A 16,828-nucleotide genomic window follows, 5' to 3' on the forward strand; every position below is an offset into this window, starting at 1 on the left:
CTTTTTTCCTGGATTGAAATTAAAATAAGTCTTTTTTGAGTTGGATGTTAAAACATATTAAATGGACACAATCAATACCCTAATCTTCACAGCAACAATAAAATACAATTTAACAGTATGAGGGATTGACGGATGAGTAGACGTATCTATTATCATTTCTTTTTTCTCCAGTATTAAACTAGTATTTCTAATAACACATGACTGCATGAAGATTTTGTATTGAGAGTAGATGTTCTTAAAAAAAAACCTAAAATGACAGTTTTACAGCTGGTGTCGAAATTCCTCAGACAAAACAAATCAGAAGTTAAGGAAACATTTCAAATACCAATGAGTACAAAACCCTCTCAGTAAAAATCAACAGAATGTCATGATTGTTGCACTTGGTGAGCGAAATGTCTTTTCACCGAGTCAACGTTGGAGCAAAGTTTTTTAAGTGGTGAAGGAAAAGCAGTTAAATATTTACTCTCAGAGGACACGGCTGGGAAGTCAGAGGTCATGGCCTTTGATGGTTGTACACCAGAAAACAAGAATAATCTTGGGGGTTTCACATAAACATGCACACACTTTCTGTCAGGATTGCTTCAGTTACAAACCACAGCAGTATGGTGATTTGAGAAAGGAGGTGTAAAATGTGTGGCGGAAGGAGTAAAAAAATAACATAAAATCTCACTCAAACAATGATGTGTATAAAGGGTCTTTCAAGGTCAAATTTGTACGCAAAATACGTGGTCAAACCCTTTTGTAGCAAAAACCTTTTGTAATTGATGTCTACTGCTGTACAGATGGTAGGTTTTCCTCCATTCTTTTTTTTGTTTTTTTTTCTGTATTCCCTTGTCATTAACTCACATTGAAGTGTCAGTGGGACAAGCCCACGCTTTCCAAACAGCCAACCACAGTTCTGCTGGGATGGACACAGCCAATCACAAACTCCACACCCTCACCTACCTCTCCAAAGGCGAAAGAAATCTGTGTGCACATTTATCTTACTTCAAAAGAGTAAGTGCAGGCTCCCATCCCGTCCTATCAGTCCTCTTCAAATCAATTCTGTAAACAGGTTTTGACACAAATCCAACAGGATCATCATTAGCTGCAGTCGGTAACGCAACGTTCAGACAAGATTTTGACAGCACAGTCAGAAGACTTGAGAAGTGATGATTTCAGGAGTTAAACAATGAAAAGCTGTGATGTTATTTACATAGAATAGGTGGATACGCTCTTGAAAGGCTTTGGTCTTTATCATCAAATGCAAGAAATCGTCTCACATCAGTAAAATCAAAATGCTTCGGCACTGAATTATACCGCATGTCATCAGATATATACTAAAAATGAATTTTGTGGAAAATGCTTTGTATATTGAACATCAGTACGTTAATTGTGAAGTCTAAAGAAAAACAAATGTGGCATGTAGAAATATTCAAAAGATAAGTTGCTTCAGTGTAAATATTAAAAGATGTCATCATTCTGTTTCAGCACTAACTCATACAGCTTTTAACGGAGCTGCAGACAGCAAATCTAATATCCTTTGGGGGACTTGGGTTCTACGTGGCAGAGTATTTGTCATACATTAGACGTCCTTTGAGCCACGATGAATACTTACACACACTCACACAGGTAAACAGACTTCCTTCCTTCCTTTTCAGCCAGTCAGAAGTGTGTTTGGCTTCCCTGTGACGGGGCCCAGGGTGAAATCCAGCACCAGTGAGGTAAATTAAAGAGACGAATGCACGCACTTTGGCTTACTTAGTGACTCTGCCATCTTGCCACTGCTATTCATGTGGCTTAAGGTGTGTTTGTTCATGCAACAAGGTCGTCCAATTAAGCTCTCTATCTCTCTCTCTCTCTCGTGCATCTCCTTCTATCTCTTTCCCACTTCTTCTTACTCTCTTCTCCCAAGGCCCGTGGGCAGGTAATTATCAGAGACCAGGTTTGCCTCCAATTCCAAAGATTTGAAATGAAAGATGACTGTGGCTATTGAGTTATAAGTGATTCTTTCATCTCTGGAACAAGGGGTGGCTGCTTTTCTAAAGGACTTTGTGCATTTGTGTTACTTGTGACAGAATGATGTCATGGGAGATGCTGTAGGGAGAAGGTGCCCATTATTTTTTCCAGGAGCTTTTTTGTATCAAAGCGTGACAGACTAAACAATTACAGTAAATTGCTGAGGTTGATTTTTTTTTTTTTTTTTTTTTCCTTCAGGTGAGGCATTGTTAGTGTGCAGCCAAATCAGTGCACCTGTGCTGAGGGCATTTTTCCTAGACTTTACTCATCCCCCATCCTCATCCCCCTTCTTTTCCTTTGCGCTGAGTAAAAGTTTGGTACTTCAGATGTTTAAAGATAAAAGAGTTACGGCGATAGTGAGCTTTAAAGAGACTTGGTAGATTTTACCTGAGGAGTGAAAACATTTCTCACACCTCAGCTTTGGAAGCCGGAGCTATAAGGGGGACGCGCAGGCACCATGCTGGCGAGTTAGGGATTGATTTAAAGGGAACGTCTCCCTTTCAAGCTTTCTCTACAAACACATGCAAACACACAGAGAGAATCTCTTAGTGCGCACACGCACGCACGCACACACGCACACACACTGACAGTGATCATTCAGTAGAGACAAGTGCAGGTGGCTCAGGAGAGGAGGCAGAGGAGAGAGTCAAAAGCTTAACTTAAATGAGACAGAATGACCGCTGGCACTGCTGCATGGTGTTGGGGTTTGACAGCAGCCTGAACAGAGGCCACTTTGACTAATTGGGCTAATTTGGCAGCAAGGGAAGAAAGGGAGTCTCAAAGGACCAAGTGGCTACTCTTTTCATCATCTTTCTCGCCTCATCTGAACTTACTTTCACTTTCACCAACTCTCCTTTTTTTCCCCACTCACTGGCTCGGTCGCTTGCTCTCCATTTCGCTTGCTCTTTATCTCACTTTAATAACCAGCCCTCATCTTCCAATCAAGGGATAGATAAGCCATCTGAAGTTACCTGGCTGTCAGAGCTGTCCCTATCCATTTCACAGACGTGCGTGGAGCCACTCCTGTCGTGTGCCTGCAGTAGGGATGTGCTGCTCGAGGTATGTGCATCCTCTAGCTTTGTGCTTATTTATTCTTTTCAGGCTTTTTCCATAACAAAGCTGCCAGCATGCCCTGCAAGCTTGGTGTTGAGTGAAAGATTAGCATGGCCAAGCCACCTAGTGAAACATGATACAATACAAAAAAAGAAAAGGAAAAAAAAAAGACAGAGAAAGAGAGATACAGACACACACCCTCCTGGAAAGCAGCACCAAGTCGGAGTACATGCCAAGGAAAAGATAATCTGCTTTGTGAAGGTTCCTCAAGGCAGCACAGACTATTCTCCTCCAATATCAATAAAACATACAGGCAACACATTACAGAGCCATGTTTGGTGGTGTAGGTACTCTGAATTTAATGCATTATGGCTTCTCTTGTGGGTTTTGATAGGGAAAATTCATATTATTTTGCTCCTCACTGTAGAGATGAATGATAGTCTATGTGACATGTTTCCAGAACACTCTCTTCTTCCTCCTGCCTTCCCTCTTCGTCCTCAGCCCTTGGCACTGGCAGACTCACTGGTCATCTGCACCAGTGGGATAAGGGGAAGAAGGGTGAGTATGAGACACAACATATGTTATTCGCTTTTCCAATAGTGTGATGCCTTGCAGGGAAATTTGTGCTATCGCATTATGACACAGAAAATGAAAGAGGCTCCATTGTGCCCCAAGATGGAGTACGGACAGCCAGAAATAATATCTAGAATGTAGACATTGGGAGCTGGTGACAGCCGGACTGCATGCAGACATCACAAACAATATATCCGACTTCAACTTTGAAAACAATCATTCCAAAGATAGAGAACGATAAAAAAACAACTCTCGCAGAATAATGTGCACGTCTGTTTGGAGTCAAGGAGGGATGGAGAAGAAATTACAAATTGAGTTCTTTTGTTCCTTTTTTGCTCTTCTGCATCTGTCGTCTTGAATTTGTACATGGATAAAAGAAAAAATTACATATCAATATGAGCGGGAGAATAATAGATGATGTAAGGTTTTGAGATAGGGCTGGAAAACGCCTGGAGCACATATTCCCAGCCCCAGCCAGTCACAGTTTCTGGCAGATTGTCACTGTTTGCTATTCTTAGTGGTCGCTTCTCTAAAAGGCTGCAGAAGATTAGCCCACTTAACAAACAGACGCATCTGCAAAAGAACAAATTACAACATTTAATACATTAATTAAAAGCATAGTCCGTGTCCCAAACAACATTCATAAATAAATAGGCAACTAAATGTTGTCATATTCAATTACTTCTTCATTCTTGCCTTGATTGTAAAACAAGAGTAAGTTCAGAGTTGAACAAAATGGCAGCGTGCCCGTACACTTTAAATCACCCAGGCCTACTACAGCACTCAAGTAATCCTTGTATTTATGCACATATGTAATCACACAGATACAACATACATGTAGTACATGCTGGGTGTTTTGAGGATAATCACTCGTAATCACCCCCATTTGCGAAACATGCGGTGCGATATATCTGCATGTCTGTATAAATATATATATTTAAAACCTGGAATTATTCATGCTCGTGTATCAAAAAGCGCAACACCCATATTGTGTTTGTAAGCTCACGGTAGACTGTAACATCCATGAATTTACAATTACTTTAAACATACGACCGGAGTGTGAATATGGCACGCAGAGTTGTTGTATGCTCAGTGCATTCACAGTTCAATGGAGGAGGTTAGGAACCAATGACACAGACACATGATATTCAAACAAACCCACACCATATCTTGAAAGGACATAACAAGATATACAAAACTACAGGGGAATAAAAAACATGTATTTACTCAATGAATGTCAAACAAACAAGGGGTTTTGTGCCATGTATATTTTAAGATTTGAAAAACACTTAGATCGCCTTCTGGTATACTTCTATGTTAAATAAATGCTCTGAAGAATCATTCACGTCATTTCAAAAGCCCACCTGTTATGCACATATGCAGCAAAGGTCTTCCGCAGTCACTGTTGCGATTTGGCATAATTACAAGCTCTCCTCTTTGTTTGCTGCTGTGCTCATATGACTAGGTGCTGAATCTAGATAGATGTGAGAGAAAATAAATCGCTTGAAAAGAGGAGCGTGCTTGACCTCGGAGACACGATCTAACCCAACACTGAAATAACATGTTTGTACACTTGCAGCACTTGCAACAGAAGAGGTCATGAAGGACAGCGATGAACACGGGCAAAACAACACGGATGCACAGGAGGCTCAGCGGCAACACGGGTCATCCGCAGCGCTCTCGGAGCTTTGCTGCCAGGGTTCTGGTAGCAGGGGATCTGCGGGGCCAGCCAGTCTTCCATAACAGCGCAGCACTGCCAAAAGCCTTCATTTAGTGTCACAGCTCTGAATTTAGCAGAGTCAAAAAGGCAGGAGAGGATGGAAGGATGGAAAGTCAGGAGAATTAAACAGATTGAAAGACACTGAGAACAAAATGAATAGGTAGATTCTGATAATGATGGTGTGTTAGCAGGAGGTTCATTTTTCATAAATGAAATTGCTATTCTTTTTTTCTCCATTCACATGCTAAAGGTTTATATTCAACATAGGAGTGGGTTACAAATTATGGGGACGGGGGCCACATGAAGCTCGCAAGCCACCAGTTGTCTGGTCAAGTTAAGCAGCACTATAAACCTTTCTTTAGAAAAGTTTATTATGTCAAGGACTAGTTATGATAAATTGTTGCTTTTTGAAACATGTCATAGAAGTATGAGGGATCTTATGCTTGTAACATGGCCACACACAAAAAAACCTAACAACCAAACTCAAGACAACCAGAGGAAGAGGTGTTGGCCATTCATTAGATGCTGTTGGTTCTTGAGACAAAGGCCCTGTTTACACAACGGTGTTTCAAGTGAAAACACATTGGTAGTCATGACCATGCAAATCTACTCGCGCATTTGCAGAAGAACTTGCAGCAGTGTTTCAGAAAACTAGCATTTTCCCCCATTTTCACAGAGGAATCGGTATGTTTTCAAGAAGTTCCACAAGGAGCCGTTTTCAATGAGTTGCATTTTCAGTGGCTCTGACCACCACTGTTATGTAAACAGACCCCAAAACGCAAGGAAAGTTTCCCATTTTCACTTGAAATGTTGTGGTGTAAACAGAGCCGAGAACTAAACTATTATACTATTATACTCCCTATAACCGTGGTTACAAACACTGACTTAGTATAATAAGTAAGTGTGTAGTGTATGTCGATTAATATTCAGTTTAATGACTTGATGAGAAGTAATAATGGATGCAATTTGATACACAGTAAATAACAGTAACTGACTTGAATTTGCACATATTCCAAGAATTGTTTTATGTTCACACAACAGATATAACAGGTGTGTGTTCAGAGAGAGGGGGGGTAATAGGAGCCGGATTCAACAAACTGACATGTTTCTGTGTTGTTATGGAAGTGCTGGTGACACTGTAAAAAAATAAGTTAAATAAGTGAGGTCCATTCAGTAAAATATATTGTCCCTCATAAACCCCAAAACAAAAAAAACAAGCCATCAAATAAAGGAACATATCTTTCTTCCAATTGCCTCAGCTCCATTTGGCTGCTGACAGACAAAAGTACCAGTGTGACTGTGCTGTGCTCAAAAGATAAGGAAGATGGAGGAACGGATTTGGCCGGCGATGATCAACAAAAAGGAAGAGGAAAGAAAGCAGTGACGACCAGTTATCTCTTGAGAGTAGTGGAGCGAGCTCACGAGTGACTCAAACCAAAAAAAACTCACTAGTTGTTTGCATGACTTGTTTGTCTCCCTGTCGTGATTGTGTCGTTGTGTTGCTGTGGCACATTAGCTGAGCTATCAGCACTGTGTGAGTCACTCTACAGTCTGAATCACTGGTGAAGTCTAGTTGAAGTTAGTTGGGAGTGAAATGGTGCACATCACGAGGGGTTGAAACTTCCAGCTCCCGTGAAGAACTTGGCATAACATCTGGCAGATTTATGAATGATTTAAGATGACAACAAGATAAATAATAAAACACCAACATATAGACAAAGGCATCTTTTTGCATAAGAAAAGACAGCATTTCTTTAAACTTCAGTGGTAACTTATTGTTTTTACACCACTATCAAAAGCACTGGTGCCGCAGAAACATGTTACTCTATAACACAACATTCTAAACACAGTTGATGAGAAAGAGAGCAAAGAAAGTGACAGGTAGTCATTTCATCAACAATACAGCTAAATATTGTGAAAGTTGGGAATTTGTTTTCAATCAGACTCTTAAGTGCACAAATTTATGTTGATATATCTTATCTCCACGCCAGCTAACAATCAATTATTAAGATAGTAACACCTCTCCTTCCCCAGCACTTTGCAGTCATTAGTAAGAGATAATAGCCTTGAGAGAGCGGAGGCATGAGAGGCCCGTACATCCTGATATCACAAACAGCATACATTCTCAGTGAAGGCAGGAGTCGATCTGACGCAGGCAGGTCTGGGTCACCCCCTCGCCAGGCTCCACAGATGTGATTGGCTGTGACAGATCTTTGACGAGTAATTGCTCTAATCACTTGACGGCTCACGATTGAAGCCCCCCCCCCCCTTTGTACATCCATTTCCTCCCTGCTCCACACCCCCCCTGTTCCCCTCCTCGTTCGCTCACTGGTCGGAAAAGCAACAACGCCGGAGTGTGAGCGGACCAAGCGGTTACTCGTTCGAGACACACTGCGATTATCAAGGCTTTGGTGTCAACACACATACAGAAATGTCCGCAATAAATGTGATCTTGTGAGGTGAAGAGCACCCCCCCTGTCACTCTCTTTTCTTTTCTCTGTCCATCTTTCATTTCAATCATGTTAATAATTGAGTTTTGTTTGTTATTTTCCCTCTCAGGTTATCACTGTCATTCTCGATGGATAATGTCCTCTGGATTATTTAAAGCGTATTGCATAACACCAACTTAAGCTCTTTATATCGGAAATATTATTGTGTCGACAGAAACAGCATGACAATATGTTCACTCTTCTCCAGCCGTTAAGTTGATTAAAAAAATGTGGGTAGAAATAGAATGACGAAAGGAGAGAGAAATGGTTATTGTGCCAGGGAAGCAGGGCAGGGACATTTAACAGGAGAGGCACATAAAGGGGGGTGGGGTGATGCAGACAGCAAAAAGAGGCACATCGAGAAATCCAACCACCCCCTTATCCAAGGACAGCCACCCCCACGTCTCCACGTGCCCACCCAGACCCACCCTCCCCAGAATAAGAGACCATCAATTAGGGCCAGTGGGTCCCCGACCGTCCCTCAGCCGGCCCACCGCTCCACTGAGCTGCTGCTAAACGGGTGCAGAGGAGTCGGAAGAGGAGAAGGAGGCGGAGAGTAGATATAGGTAGGCCTCTCGCTGTCAGCTCCACTCATAGGTAGAGCTGCATTCATGGCGCTTAATTATATGTGGGTTGTCAGCACTGGTAGAAACCCCAGCCTGTGTGTGTGTGTGTGCGTGCGTGCGTGCATGTGTGTGTGTGTGTGAGAGAGAGAGAGAGACAGAGAGAGAGAGAGAGAGAGAGAGAGAGAGAGAGAGGGAGAGAGAGAGTATCGTTAGTGAGATTGGCAAACGTGGACGAGACAGAGATGACAGCCAGGCTACCCGTTCTGCGACTGCGACAACTCCATCATGCAACACCCCCCCCCACACACACCCCACCCCCGTCTGGAGCTGGAGTTGAATGGGAAGGTGAGGTGGGATCTCTCTTCCCGGGTAATGATGGGGCTGTCTCGGTCATTTACCTCTCGCCTTCAAAACAGAAGAACCCCGAAAAAGAAATCGATATAATGCATCGCAATTCCTCTCTTTTTCTCCATCAGATGATTTGTGTGTACTTAGTCACGGCCACTGCACGCATAGTCTGGTCGTCCTCAGACAGGTCACGTTGGGTAATATGTTGGATTTTTCTGCTCTGTTACTGATTTATTGCTTCTAAAATATAATAAAGTTATCATCTTTATCGTTTGTTACGCTCCGCCTCAATGCATATACACTAGTGTTGGATAACAGCTGATTCACACAGTGCACAAATGTGTATTACATAGTCTCATCCAAATAAGGAATAATAGGCCTGATATTCGTCGTGGACAAGAAGAAATAGCAAGAGAAATTGGGAACACTATGCCTGGACTGCTAAAGATAGCCATCGCATTAATCCTATTTTCAACCGAATGGGGTAAAGTCATAGTAAAATTGTAGTTATTTACCCTTTTCTCTTCTATGTTCCCTGTATTATGTCTCATAACTTGTCACATTAAAACAAAGATTCCCTCAGTACAAACAGCATTACTCCTCTTGTTTTATGTCCAGTGAGAAGGCAACATTATTACCTGTACAAGGTAAGACTAATACAGCTTTAACTCTGTTTGACATGGACAAATAAATAGGACATCCCAGTTAAGTGTTTTCGAGGAAGTTCATTTATATTGAGGATGATACCCATCTCAACTGTTTGTCTGTCTTTAAGTGGATAATTCAGATAGGAAATTAGAAGAAGCAGATCCATTAAATGCATCTATGAGTTTGTGTTTTTAAGATGGTTTTCTCTGTCTGGACCCCTCAGGGCACTTTTCAAATAGTTGCATGTTCCCGGAATTAAAGTTTTTAAAAATAGCTGCGAATCATATACAGTATGCATATGCCTCTGATCTTCACTCCGTGCCTGAGGTCAACTCAAAAAGTCAGTGCAGCACATATACATAGGTATGTAGAGCCTACACTTTCCCCCATTCTCACAGTGTTTCTACATTAAAGTGTTGCCACCAATAGAAAAATATCTTGTCTTCACTCCAGCTGTACTTACTCCTTTGTGTTTGTCCTTGAGGATGTTCGAAATACACACAGATTAAATCCATACTGGTGAACTTAAAAGCACACAAACCAACATGGAGCATGAATCATTAAAATTATAGATTGTTTTTGTATCACCAGTACATGAAATATATGGTATATAGTACAGTTTGCAATTTTAGAGGAGGAGAATTCCACAGTGGCTAAATGTTTGTGTTGTTAAGCACAAAAGAAAGTACTTGCAAAGCCAAATGTCACGTGAGCTTTTGCCCATTTCTAGTTTGTCAGCTGTTCTGTGTGTTTTATTCTAATCATGTAGAAGATATGTTGAGCTCATTGAAGATATATTTCTAGACTTGTTTCTTCTTTTCCTCCCAGTTCTTCATTAGAATGGCTTTCTATTTTTTCATTTCATTTAACACAAACAATTTAAGCCTTTCTATGTGGAGTTTGCTTGTTCTGATGGCACCACACTATTTGAGTGATTTTAATGACTGGATCGTTCAGCAAGTGCTGTTATTTGGTTGTCAAATGTTTGTGAGCGTACATTATTTTAGTCTGTTTGAGTTAATCATTCATGTTTTAAGTCCTATAGCAACATTTATAAGTAACATAAATAAGAAAGCAGAACTTGGGGGAAAAAATGCTTATATCTCATTTGAAACGGGTTGTAATTTCATAGGTATTTCAATGGACTTACAGTAACTTCTCACTTTATAAAGTCTTTTATGACGTCACTTGGAATAGTAACCAGCTTCTTCCCACCCTTGACTGAATAAGTATAAATACATTGTTAAGTATGAATACAATTACATGTGTTGGAGATTTTTGAAAGCATAACATTTAATATACTGATGTTTACTTTTTAACTTTTTTTACTGATGGAGAAGATACATTTTAGGTTGAAGATTTGAATTTAAAATTTAAACCGTGTTTTAATAACTTTGTCTGCACGGAAACATTAAAAATGAGAACATCTCCAACCTGCGTTTACTTGTTTAAGAACCACGGCCGCACACAAGATTGGTGTTTGAATGTGGTTCAGTAAACAGCTTACCAAGTTTGGCCCCGGGTTTGTTCAGTAAACAAGGTTGGAGCCTATCGAGAGTGACGAGCGCAGTGATTCCACTTTAGAATAAATCTCTGCTCTCAGCCTTCGAGCCCAAACAACAGGCCATCTTGTCCTGGCCTTCAGGGGTTTGGTCCCTCAACAAGGAGGAGTGCACCTGGGACCACACTTTGTACCCTAATAGTTTATAGCATCTCCACATACGCACTAACCTCGGTCACCAGTAGCTCACATGGTGGGAGACGGTATGTCAACAGCAGGTCACTTTATTTGTCAAAATGGTTGTTTATTATTATCTTCTCCACTGCATGCAGCCGCCCCAAGCATCTATCCATCAAAATCCTAGCAATTAGACCGCTCATACAAGTTTGTTTTTCTTTGTCAAATCAGCCGTTCAGACCAAAGATTCAATAAACATCTCAAATAAATTGACATTATATTTTCACAGAAACGTGTTTGAGCATAATAAACTACACTAATTTTGGCTCGGTATGAAAATAGTAACATTTTTAGAACCAAGAAAAAAATACATAAAAAAAAAAACCAAACAAATGTAATCCATTTATGTAAGACGAGTCAGAGCACACCTGTCTATCTGTGGCTAATGGTTTAGTATACAGTAACTGACACTGACCCCAATAGGGTCAAATGAAAGCAGTTAGTGCCGGGTCATTACACCACTAAAGTGGGGTGTCACATAGATGTCTATGGGGGAGATGACACGGTTTGTGTGCTTCAATCTCACTCTTTACCCATGTACATTCATCCATTTGAATTGATTTTATTTCATATAATCATTGGTACTCTCTATCTGCTTGGCTAAAATACTATTACCAAACGTATTTCAGCCATGCCTGCCTTTGAGAATTGTCTTCTGAAGAAGTGAGAGTCCTGAAGAATAAGCTACACCATGTGAGAGTAAAACACAAACCAAAACAACAAGGTTATGTTTGTTTCTAGATAAAGCTTTTTGAAATCACACAGATATTGTGATGGTCTGACAAAGTCAATAAATAATTTAGCAACACAAAATTTATATCACTACCAACTATACTGAAACAAACCTTTAAGTTCACAGTATTTCAGGACCATGTCTTGGTTTTCTGTTTTGTGAATCAATTTCTTTGAGTTGGCATAAGAGAGTGGCATGAAAGCATATGTTGCTTTGTCCTGGCACAGCTACAGTTGCACACAGTGATACTGTGTGCAATCCATTCACAGTGATGCGACTTCAGTTTGATTCTGGGCTCAGAGTGTTTTTTTTCTGTTTGGAGATTGCATATTCTTCTCTTGGGGTGTGTAAAGGGGCTTTATATGGGTACTCTGACTTCCTCTCACAAGTTATAGCTGATACTTGAGTTTCAGTGGTGATGCTAAACGAGCGAGTTCATTTGCTAGATTGTGAGAGTGAAGCATTTTAAGGATATGCCACTTTAGGGCCACACAGCAAAACAAATAAAAACCCAGTTTGATTCTGGGCTCAGGGACCTTTCTGTTAGGTTTAATTACACTGTTGGAATAAGCAATTTGGATGGATGGATGGATGGATGGATGGATGGATGGATGGATGGATGGATGGATCCACAGAAAGACCTCCTGTTCTGCAAAGGCCATGATCTACACCTGCACCTGTTTGAGCTTGAACATTTGTTCAATCTGTCATGACTCTTAATTTCTTGTCTTCTTTTTGAGATTGTGACTCTGCCTCTCATTTCAGGCTCCTTGACTTCCCGTCCTGGTGGATGAGAACAGATGGCCATCTGTTCCACCAACAGCGTTGCCTGGCGTCCTGAGTCTTCTCCTGAGCTAAACACAACTCAACTACAATCTTCAGTGGAAAGAAGTTTCTTCCAGAATAAACAGGCTTTCCCAGCATTCCCACGTTCGGTTTTAACCAATCAAATTTGAGAAAAATGTTCATAGAGACCATTAAGCAGTGTACTTTATCACTGATTCCCACTGTATTAAGTACAGTGGCACAAATGTTTACACTATCAACACCAATGTATTTTCACTTCCTATATTTTCCAGTGTGTATGGAAATTCTGAAGTCAAATCAGCCAAAAGAACTTAAGTCAGATGCCAAATCAATAAGTCAAACTTAATACACCTTATTGCAAAGTCAGTGATACAACAACATTTCACTCTTCGCTATTATATTGTAAAAAAAACAACCAACTCCTCTCTCTGTGTGAAAAGCCTTGGAGTCTCATCATTTTAAAATAAATTCTCTGAAAACAGAGTGGAGAGTAGCAACTTTCTAAGGAGAATAGATTCCCCTCATTCCCCTCTCGCTGTGACTCTCCCTCCTTCAGTTCCCTTTATTGCTGTTGTTAGTCTCCTTAGCTTCGTAGCCGTCCCTGTAAAGCCCTCAGCATGTTGGCGCTTCAAAGGCATCCCAGAATAAATCAAGACCACTCAAGATTAACGGTGGCAAATTATTCATGAACCCAAGGTCTCCTGGCCGGGAATAGCACAGCATCCTGGGCGACATGTCACAAAGCATCGGGGTTAAAGAAAACATGAGCTCACACACACACACACACACACACACACACACACACACACACACACACACACACACACACACACACACACACACACACACACACACACACACACACACACACACACACACACACACACACACACACACACACGCGCGCGGCAACACAAGCCCATCTCGGTGATACCGCTGCTGCCACCCAATACTGCTCCCACTTAAATTAAATGTTTTGGTTATTCTGTATGTACACACACATTTCATTCCTAACAGCCAGAGGGAAGGCAGCAAGGAAGAACAGGAGAGGGTGACACAAGAGGTCAACAACACTGAATCCAGTTCGACTCATATTTTCTACAAGCATTCCATCTGCTCACTGATAACTGATGCTTGTTTATGTAATCAATAAAACAACGCACTTTCGAATAGTGTGGGATTTCAGCAACTTGATTACCGGCTGCCTAACTGGCTGACTTGAGCGGATGTGGGAACGGTGGTCCCAATAAGGCAGTAAAGGCAGAGAGAGCTCGGAGGGAGTATCCGTTTAGCAGTGACCAGCCTCGGCCTGCACTGATTCCCCCATAATAAGCTTTGGGCTTGGCTCCCACCGGAGAGTTTGGTTGACAATCTGACAAAGTTATCTCAAGATAAATGGGTTACGGGTCGGAGGCGGCGGGAGAGAGAGAGAGAGAGAGGGAGAGAGAGAGAGAGAGAGAGAGAGAGAGAGAGAGAGACTTCTCTGTCAGTGATGTTTTGATGGAGGATGTGTATAGCCGCGAGCACTGGTGCTAGCAGGTCCCTCCAGGTAGATTTGGAAGATTGTCTTTGGCTGCATCTGCAAACAGTGTGTGTGTGTGTGTGTGTGTGTGTGTGTGTGTGTGTGTGTGTGTGTGTGTGTGTGTGTGTGTGTGTGTGTGTGTGTGTGTGTGTGTGTGTGTGTGTGTGTGTGTGTGTGTGTGTGTGTGTGTGTGTGTGTGTGTGTGTGTACCTCCGTCTTTCTCTGTATTGGTGAATCTGATAGCTTTATTAAGAGGGAGATTTGCAAAGACAGAACACAGCCCCTGTGAAGCGCCACCAGCACGGCCGGAGAATCCTGAGGCAAAGGTCACGAGTTCAACATTTAAGATGGACAACACTGATAGGCCTAAACAAGCGGACTCCCTGTATCAGCCTAGACCATAAGCCATTTAAGTAATAACTGGATCTGTCTCTCACTTAAGCACAGAGACAAAAGCACAAAGCGGGGCGTGCGTGCACACACACACACACACACACACACACACACACACACACACACACACACACACACACACACACACACAAACACACGGATGAGCACAAAAGTTTTTCCCTTCACAGGCAAACACTCACGTAGACACACCAAACAGGAGAGTACCTATCACTCAGCCAGGCCTGTTTTTTACCCTTTAATTCCCCAGATAAACAGACTTTTCTCTGATCCTGTCAGTCCACGTTATCTGCGATGTCGGTCCGCCGGTCCACTACTGTGGAGCGAATTAGGCCCCTAAATGTCAAAATTGCTACACTTTATTAAGTTAATTAGATGGCGAGTGTACATGGAGGCAGGGAGGAAAAGCACAGAGTGACAAACACTGAGAAACGAAGACAGCCACGGCAGAATATTCGACAAACGCACAAGATGTAATGACACAGAAGTACATATTTAAATAGAACAAATGCATATAATAGGTTGGAGTATGCTTTATAAAACACATTCAAATTTTTGGCATCTGTGATTTTCATCTGAAATCATATACACAAACTGAATGTTGGCTGAAATCATCGCTTCTGCATAATTTGATATGCTTGGTCAGTGTAATAAAAAAAAGTCAGGACAAGGATCGTTCACAAATTTCCAGAGCAATGATCTACAAATGTACGAAAGTGAACATTTTGACTATGGGTCCTTTAGCCTGGATGATGATGTCCAAACAGCTGGAGATGACAGTAGTTATTCTCAGATTGGAGCATCGGTTCGTTTATGCATCTATTTTCCATACTTCTTCAACCAACTTAGGGTCGTGAGGCGAGAGTCACGACAACATCGTGCAGCTCTCCAAATGGTTCATTGGAGGATCAAAATCAAATAGAGTGTCTCCAAGAGTCTTATCAAACTGTCTACAATGGCTTACCTCTGTGCAATAGCTTTGTTTCCTTTGCTGTAAATGACCTCAAAAATCTGCAGTGAAGTATAAAATATTAACCCCTACCTGGACGTTGAACAGCTTATGAAAGTGACTGAATGGCTTCTATGCAAGCGATATAACTGTTTTCACTTTGCTTTGGTGCTTTCAGAAAGAGCCCGAGGTGTCAAAAATGCCCCCCAAAAAATGTAACTCATAAAGCAGTATGACTTTAAAATGCCCATAAAGTAAGTAATAAAATGCAGATGTACTATTTAAACCACACTATAATGTGCACTATTGTCAACATCATCACGACTTTTTAACTCCTACTCCATTGTCAAACTCCTTCTTCATTGTATTCAGGGCCACAAATGTGGATTTTTTTTTCTTCCTTTTTTAGTTTTCTTCTTTTTAAACCCGCTCCGTGCCCTTAATTCTGTATTTTCTGAACCTCTCTGTCATCTCAACACTTGAAAGCAAACCACTGATCAATGCTTTGCAGACTGTACTAATCGATTAGGAATGAACAGAGGGAGACCGGTCTAATGGCTGTTCTTGACTGAAAAGGCCTTCCTCTATGAGAGCAGTTGTTCATTACAGGGCTATTTCATGGTGTTCGTCACTTTGCAAGCTTCTGTCTTTCATTCAGCAGCGCGTTGGATGGAGGAATGGCCCCGGGATATATTGTCTGCTCAGAGCTTGAACGTTGTCATGCTAGTTCTCAGTGATTTGCCTTGTGCGATTCGGGACTTTGAAAAATGGGAAATGTGTTTCACAGACTTGGGAGAAAGGGCTGAATGTGATATCAGTGTTACCCAGTGCAGGATGTTAAGAAAGTCTGTGGGAGAATGGAGTTATGTTTCAGTTCAATCAGAATCTTAAAGTGATGTTTTAGTACTTATGGTGGCTTTAATGTTTTATTACAATCAGCTTAACATCCAGGTTTAAAAATGCTTTTTAATGTTTTTTCAGCACGCGGGCAGAACAATATTCAATTCATGCAGCTCAGACAGAGTTTTATATGGTTCACATGCAGTGCAGTATGTGCTTTTGTTATGAAATGTGTGTTCACAGTCGTGTTACTCCGAGGAAGCCAAAAGCAATAAGTCAAGGACAGGTTCTTGACGGTTGCTCTGAGTTGAATTATTTACCCTACATTCCAACAATATGTAAAGTATCCAAAGCATCTCAATCGAAATCTGCCTGCAACACAGCTCAGTGATTCTCTCCATACTAAACAGAGACCTCTGGGCATGACAGCAGC

Source organism: Blennius ocellaris, assembly GCF_963422515.1.
Source record: "Blennius ocellaris genome assembly, chromosome: 19".
Lineage (NCBI taxonomy): Eukaryota > Metazoa > Chordata > Actinopteri > Blenniiformes > Blenniidae > Blennius > Blennius ocellaris.